The sequence below is a fragment of the Arachis ipaensis genome, chromosome B8 (assembly GCF_059453495.1).
Source record: "Arachis ipaensis isolate K30076 ecotype BB chromosome B8, ASM5945349v1, whole genome shotgun sequence".
Taxonomy (NCBI): Eukaryota; Viridiplantae; Streptophyta; class Magnoliopsida; order Fabales; family Fabaceae; genus Arachis; species Arachis ipaensis.
Genome location: NC_142443.1, coordinates 58401359 through 58409432, shown reverse-complemented (window position 1 = coordinate 58409432; position 8074 = coordinate 58401359). Strand labels below are relative to the sequence as shown.

At 37.8% G+C, this 8074-nt stretch overlaps 1 non-coding gene across 1 annotated transcript; it reads left to right on the top strand.

The window, feature by feature from the left end:
• The first annotated feature begins 419 nt into the window (after positions 1-419).
• Positions 420-528, top strand: LOC148548231 (small nucleolar RNA R71). Its single transcript, XR_015897241.1, has one exon. It is a non-coding gene; the product is annotated as a small nucleolar RNA R71 (small nucleolar RNA).
• The last annotated feature ends 7546 nt before the right edge of the window (positions 529-8074 follow it).

Here is an 8074-nt window from a genome sequence, read left to right as displayed (position 1 = left end):
AGGCTCATTGTTGGAATTTCTTGAGGGATTTCCTATGTAGTTAACCTCCTCCATCATGGGGTGATCTAGATCATAAGCGTCTCCATCATTGGAGGCTTCTTGAGTGCTACCAACTGCAGCTTGCATTCCAGTTAAATGCTGAGAGATCATGTTGATCTGTTGAGTTAGAATTTTATTCTGAGCCAATATGGCATTCAGAGTGTCTACCTCCATAACTCCTTTCTTCTGAGCTACCCCATTGTTCATGGGGTTCCTCTCAGAAGTGTACATGAATTGGTTGTTTGCAATCATGTCAATGAGTGCTCGTGCCTTTTCAGGCATTTTCTTCAAGTGGAGTGATCCACCAGCAGAGTGGTCTAATAACATCTTGGACATCTTAGAGAGGCCATCATAGAAGATATCTAGCATGGTCCAGTCTGAGATCATGTTAGGAGGGCACCTTCTGATCAGTTACTTGTACCTCTCCCAGGCCTCATAGAGGGATTCACCCTCTTTCTGTCTGAAAGTTTGAACTTCCACCCTAAGTCTGCTCAACTTCTGAGGTGGAAAGAACTTTGTCAAGAATGCATTGACTACCTTCTCCCATATGTCAAGACTTTCTTTAGGTTGGAAATCCAACTATATCCTAGCTCTGTCCCTAACAGCAAAAGGAAAGAGCATAAGCTTGTAAACCTCAGGATTTACTCCATTGGTCTTGACAGTATCACATATCTGTAAGAAGTCAGATAAGAATTTATTTGGATCCTCCTATGGAAGTCCATGGAACTGGCAGTTCTATTGCACTAAGGTAACCAGTTGAGGCTCCAACTCAAAGTTGTTGGCATTGATGGCATGAACGGAGGTGCTGCGCCCATAGAAGTCAGAAGTGGGTGAAGTATAGTTTCCAAGGACTTTTTTTGCATCTCCTCCACCATTAGGATTAACTGCCATGTCTGTATTTTCAGCTTTTTGTTCGAAAAGCTCTGTGAGATTTCCTCTGGAGTGTTGTGCTCTAACTTGTTGTAAGAGCCTCCTTAGAGTCCTCTCAGGTTTAGGATCATGATCAAAGAGAGGTTTTTTATCTCTGTTCTTACTCATAAACAAGAAAAAGAAAACCAAGAAAGAAGGAGAATGGGAGTTTCTATGTCAGAGTATAGAGAACTCCCTGTGAGATATCTGAAGAAGATAAGAAGAAGAATGAATGTAGAATTCAAAAATAGAGGGGAGGAAGGTTTTCAAATTTTTAAGAATAAAAAGTGAAACTAGAATTAAAATATTTTTATTTTACTTTTATTTAATTATTGATTTTCGAAATTATTAAGGAAATTAAAAGCTAAGACAACTAATTAACTAACAAGATTTGAGAATTAAATGTGATTCTAAAAGTGGTTTTCAAAAATAGAAGGAAGAAAAAGTCAAACAAATATTTTGAAATTCAAATTTAAAAGAAAGAAAATATTTGAAATTAAAAAGTTTTAATTTTAAAAAGAAAGTAAGATAAGTAAGTTTTAAAATTAAAAAGAGAAAGATAAGATAAAGATTTTAAAAAGAGGTTAAGAAAGATAAGATTTAAATTTTAAAGATTTTGATAATCAAATTTTAAAAGATAGTGAAGATTTAAAAAGGTAAGAATTTGAAATTTAAAATTTTAAAAGAAGATAAGAGAGGAAAGATTTAAATTAAAAAGACGTGATAAAGATTTGAAAAGATAGGATTTAAAATTTAAAATTTAAACTTTACCAACAAGAAAACACCAAATTTAAAATTTTTAAATCAAGATAAGAAAAGATAGCAAGATTTTTGAATTTTAAAAGAAAGATAAAAGAAATATTTTTTTTTTTGGATTTTCGAATTTTAAAGAAGAAGAAAAACAACTATAAGACACCAAAATTAAAATTTTTAAAATCAAAGACACTAGTTTTTCGAAATTTTAAAAGAAAAACACCAAAAGACACCAAACTTAAAAATTTTAAGATCAAACAAAGAAAAAAAACAAAAACAATTCGAATACCAAGATGAACAACCAAGAATAATTTTGAAAATTTAAAGAAAACAAAATGGACACCAAACTTAAAAACTGATACAAGACTCAAACAAAAGACAAAGATTTCTAAAGAAAAGAAAAGGTTTTGAAAAATTTTTGAAAAAGAAAATAAAAGACTCAAACAAAAGAGTAACTAAACCGTAAAAAGTACCTAATCTATGCAACAAGATAGTCCGGTACTTTTTCAATCTCAAACAATTCCCGGAAACGGCGCCAAAACCTTGGCGCGTGAAATTGAACTCCGCAATCTTCGCCCATATAGACTGGCAAGTGCACCGGGTCTTCCAAGTAATACCTCAGGTGAGTGAGGGTCGAATCCCACAGAGATTGTTGGATAGAGCAAGCAATGGCTATCCTGTAAATCTTAGTCAGGTGATTAGAAAAGATGTTGTTTGGTTGAAAGCATAAACACAATAAATAAAGATAGAAATACCAAGTTGATGTGAACACAATGATAAGGATTCAGTTAAGGCTTCGAAGATACTTTATCTTTCTGGATTAACTTTTCTTACTGTCTACTTCAATAACGAATGATTCATTCAATGGCAACCGTAAGTGATTAACTCATGTCCTCTCATCAAGTTAACCTCTTCTAAACCGTAGCAGTCCACCATATCCAAGTAACTCATGTCCTCTTATCAAGTTGACTCATGGCTTCTCACTATGGCCAAAGATGAAGCTCTAAGCAATCCACTCCCCTTCGCGATCCTACTCAAAATGCCATAGATAAGGTCGGATCTTCCGGATCAGGGAATGCTACTTCTCTGACTCTAGCCTTAGCGCCACAGAGACCTTGACGGGCGGAAGATTGCCGATTAAGAATTTATAATAAGAACAGCGTTGTAGGTACAGTTCTTAACCGACGAAAATTCTGCTTACTAATTTAGAAAGGGTTGTCACAATTTAAGAATAAAATACTGGGAGTAGAATTCCCAGGTCTTCTCCCAACGAGTTGACAAAAGAGTACAATTTATTGGTCAGGGGTTTTTCGAGAAATTTTGGAGTTGGAGAATGGGAAAATAAATGACTATAAATTAAATAAATGGAAATTAACAAGAGGTTTTATGTAATTGAAATAAAAAACCTTGACCGGGAGAAGATTAATTGAAAGTTCTATCCTTGTTGAATTTTTCCAAGTGTAATAATAAGAGGTTGTTGTTCTACTTAGTTATCCTTTACTTAATAAAGGATAGTCAAGCAACTAACTAACTCTGATTCCTAAGTCCTAATCCCCTCCTAAGGAAGGATTAAAGGTAGAGACTAGAGAGCCAGCCAACAACTTCCAATTAAAATTAACACTTGAGTATTCCAACTCAAGGGTCTCCTATTAATCAACTCCCAAGTCAAGTTAGGAGTCTACTCCATTGACATGAATACCACTTTCACAGACATATAAAGGGAATAAAAAGAAGACATGATAAATTAAATAAAATAAAAACTGAAAATTAATTAAAAGTAAAAATAGTTCTTTGTATTAAAAAATTCCAAAATTAAAAATTTCCATATGTAACATCTCAACAGGGTAAATGGGAGATAAAAGAGTAAGGAAATAAGAGAACAAACTAGAATGATAGAGACTTCAACGGAGGTAGTAACTCTTCTCAATATTCAATCCAAACGTATGAAACTAGAAATCTATTAATGTGAAGAATCCTAGAGGAAGAAGTATTTTCTCTCTAAGATTCAAAACTAAAAACTCAAAAACTATGCGAATGAGAATGTGTGTTGTGTCCCTGCTTGTCCCCTGGCTCTAGTCTGTGTTTCTGGGCCGAAAACTGGATCCAAACTCAGCCCAAAATCGCCCCTAATGTTTTCTGCGATTTCTTCACGTGGCGCATGTCACGTGTATGCGTCAGTCGTGCGTACGCGTCGATGGTCCTCTTCGCGTGTCACGTGTACGCGTCAGGTACGCACACGCGTCGCCATGCAATTTTGCTTTTCATGCGTACGCGCATGCGTCGCTGTGAAAAGCTCCAAGTCACGTGCACGCGTGAGCCATGCGTGCGCGTCGATCCTCGCTGGTCATCTCCTTTGTTTATTGTGTTTCTTCCATTTTTGCAAGCTTCGTCTCTATCCTCTAAGCCATTCCTACACTAGATAGCCTGAAAACACTTAGCACACAGATCACAGCATCGAATGGTAAAAATGGAATAAAAAATATACACAATTTAAAGGCTCAAGAAAGCAAGTTTTCAATCATAGACAAAAATTTGGAAGGATTTGTAAAACCATGCAAATTGTATGAATAAGTGTGCAAAGACTTGATAAAAACCACTCAATTTAGCACAAGATAAACCATAAAATAGTGGTTTATCAGACCTCAGTAACCCATGGTCAACGGAATTTCATGTCACGTATCCAAAGTTGCCCAGATACTCTTATGGAATCCGCAGTGCACTCTCAAGTTGTGGCTCAATGCTATCTGGGTCAGGACTCACACAGAACCCATGTAGAAGAAGGATAAATGTCACAATTCATCCTCAATTCATAAGATGAAGAACGAGAATGCACAAGAGAATAAAATCAGACATATCTAAATAGAAACAGTAATATTATTAATCCATGAGAATCCGCAGAGCTCCTAACCCTAACTTAGGAGGTTCAGTTGCTCATACTGTACAGAAAATAGTAGTGAAAGGTTTGAATAAGCCAAAGATCTCTAACAGGGGTACTCTTTGTTCTATATATACTAATCTTGTAACTAAGAAGTACAAAAGTATCATAGACTAGACTAGAGGTGCGAAAATCCATCCTTAGGCCCACTTTGGTTGAGTGCTTGGTCTGAGCTTGTCGTCCAACTTGAGGAATGGGTGTTGAACCCCCATTAGAAGGTGATCCATGCTTTCTTGTACTCCTTGAGTGGCGTTGAACGCCAAGAGAGGGGTTCCTTGGATGTTCAACACTGTCTAGACTCCTTCTGGGGTGTTGAACGCCAGAAAGGGTGGGCGTTCAGCCTAATATGGGCAGGCTTCTTCAAAGAAAGTGTTCAGAGGGTTACCTGAAACTGCAGGTCGATCTCGGCTGAGATCTGCTATTGTGGCCAGAGCTGTCGTGTCTGACTTGTTGGGCCTGGTGGTGCTGCTGATCCTTGATCACCGGAGGGTGGTGGTACCTGCAAAAGACTCCGATGCTTAAGTTAGCATGGGCTTTGAGCAGGTATTTTGTGTAGAATTAGAGTATGAGTTATACCTGGGTGCTCCAGTGTATTTATAGTGGTGTGGGCTGACCTTTCTAGGTAAGATAAGTTAGATATCTTATCTTATATTTGAGTGAAGTTATCTTATCTTCTAGGCCAGCCGCCTTTGAATTGGGCTGTGTCCCTCTGTTTGGGCCTACTTGGGCCTTTATAATGATTTGGCTGACCTCTTTAAGGGAGTGGTCGGTGGCCATCCAACCTTTAAGAAGTCGGACGTTCCTGTCTGAAGTTAGCTCGGGTCGCGTAGCTCGACCCGTGGTATGAACAGTGCCCTTACTTGGGCTCGATCTTACCCCTAATGTCATGTCTTCAGACTTCGACCCTTTGAGGAAGTCGAGTTCGAGCATTTTGTTTTGAGTCGATCTCCTGTTGGGACTCTTTGAATGTGAAGCGTTTCTCTTCCTTTTTTAATTGTAGCACGCATTGTGCTTTCTTGGAAACGTGTGAGGGTTTAAAGTCCATTAACTCCTCTTTTGCCATTTCCTTCTTTCCCTCTTTTACATTTCATTTTGAATTTCAAAGCATCATCTTTCAGTTTCTTTTCTCTTTGCTCTTTGCTTCTTTATCTGTTGAGGTGCTTCTTTTATCTGTTTTCTCATGCCCTAAAGCTCTATGCCTTCTCTGCTTGAGAGTGTTTGCTGGTGCAGATTTCGATCGTTGCCTCTTCCTTCGCGCTTGTTCCCTCTTTCTTTATAGGTTGGTATTTCTTCATTCATTTTTCATTTTGATGGTAGCCTTAATACTGCATGTTTGCGAAATTTTTGGTTTTCACCAAGTCTGTTTTGAAAAGCTTGATCCTTTCTACCAAAGATTGCATCTTTTTATTTTTGATCAATGCTGTGATTCCCTTTACTTGCTTCTGTTTGAGGAAAATGTGTTCTTTTTGGTGATCTTGCTTTCCGTAGAGTTTTTTGTTTGTCGATGTTTCTGTGTCCTTGCATGACATCTTGTACAAACTTTTAGCCTTTGTTGAACTGTTGGTAGGAAAAAGCTTGTAGCTTTGATGATTTTTGCATAATCTGTTGATGATGGTGGTTTTCTTGCTGTTTGTATGGAGTGACGTTACCAGAAAAGAGTTGAACTTTTTGTATTTTCTATTGAGGGGTGTTTAGGGTATAGACTGTCGACTTCCCTAAACCCTAAACCCTAAGGGTGCCCCTGGACTTTGGTGTGAGTCTTGGGGTTTCTCTTTTACTGCCGTATCTGACACTTGCTGTTTTACTTTTATTGTTCGAGTTGTTTCCTTATTTGCTTGAGTTGTTTAGCAGTAATCTAATTTTTCTTTTTCTTTCTGTGGACTTTTGAACTTTTATCTTTTGTAACTCTTTGTGTGGGTGACTTTTCTGACACTTTGGTTGCTTCTATGCAACTTTATTTTGGAAAAACAAAACACTTTTAAACTCTGAGGCTGTGCCTTAGGTGGCCTTTTGAGTCTTTAATGTTTTATTTTAATGGATATGTTTCTCTGATATGTTGATCATACATTTATATTTTTTGTGGATTTTGGTACTTGTACTGTCCGACCTCCTTTGCAGTGTGGCCTTTGGCTCTTGTTGGATCATGCGTTACTTTCTGCTTGAGTGAGGTGATCCCTTTGTGTCCGGGCTAACTTGTCTGATAACTTTTTAGTGTTCTCATAGAACCTTTTTAGTTATCGACTTCTTTGTAGCCTTGTTCCATTGTTCAAGCAGAGCTGTTCCCCTTTTGCCAAGCACTTTAAGCCTTATGTTGTTTCTCAACCTTCTGGCATGTTCTTTTGTGATTGTGCTTGCGCCCTTGGCCGACGTTGACCTGTAGGACTTCGTTACCCGGGCTTTTTAGTCACATTCCAACAACTTTTTAGGTAGTGTTCTGCTAAGGAACCTTTTCTTTATAGTTTGTTTGGATGACTTTTTAGCGCCGTCTTGACTTGTACTTTTTGCTTTTTAGGTAGTGTCTTTTTTGCAAGACTTGTACCTTTATAGCTAAGTAGCTCGGTCCTATTTGGAGGTGCCTTGTCTCTTTTTAGTGATCCTTTCATGGGTCCGACTTCTCTGTCGGGCCTTATTAAGTTATTTTTAGTAATCTATTTTTAGTCAGACCTCGTCAGGTTGCTTTTTATGAGTTACTTTTTATAACTTCTTGCATTAATCTTTTTCTATTGCTTTCACTAGCCGACTTTAAGTGATCGGTCGATGAACTGGTTTTCACCTTGCCGACCTCTTTGTAATCGGACGATGAATATGGTTTTCACCTTGCAGACTTCTTCGTAATCGGACGATGAATTTTTGCATTTTTAGATTAATGTGTCTTGGTAGAAAACTTTTTAGGGAATCTAAAAAACTTTATTCGAATGATAATACAAAATAGAAACATGAACAAGAGTATATATATTTGAGTGTTTACCCTCCTAGATCTCGGCCTAGTGCCTCATTAAAAAACCTTTTTAGGAAAAAGAGTGCACATTGACCTTAGATCTTTTATTGATTTCTAACTATAGTACCTTCTTAGGTTACAAGGGTAGCTCTCGTCCTTCGAGGTCGGATACTGTTCCGAGGATTATCTGAAACCGTAGGTCGATCTCGGACGAGATCTTCTGTGCTGGTTGGAGATGATGCGTCCGGGTTGTGGGTGGTGGCCAGAGCTGTCGTGTTCGACTTGTTGGACTGGCAATGCTGCTGATCCTTTATCACCGGAGGGTGGTGGTACCTGCAAGGGACTCCGATGCTTAAGTTAGCAAGGGTATTAAGCAGGTTTTTTTAGTAGAATCAGAGTATCAATTATACATGGGTGCTTCAGTGTATTTATAATGTTTGTAGAGTGATCTTTCTGGAGGTAAGATAGTTATCTTATCTTATTTTATCTTTGAGTGAGGT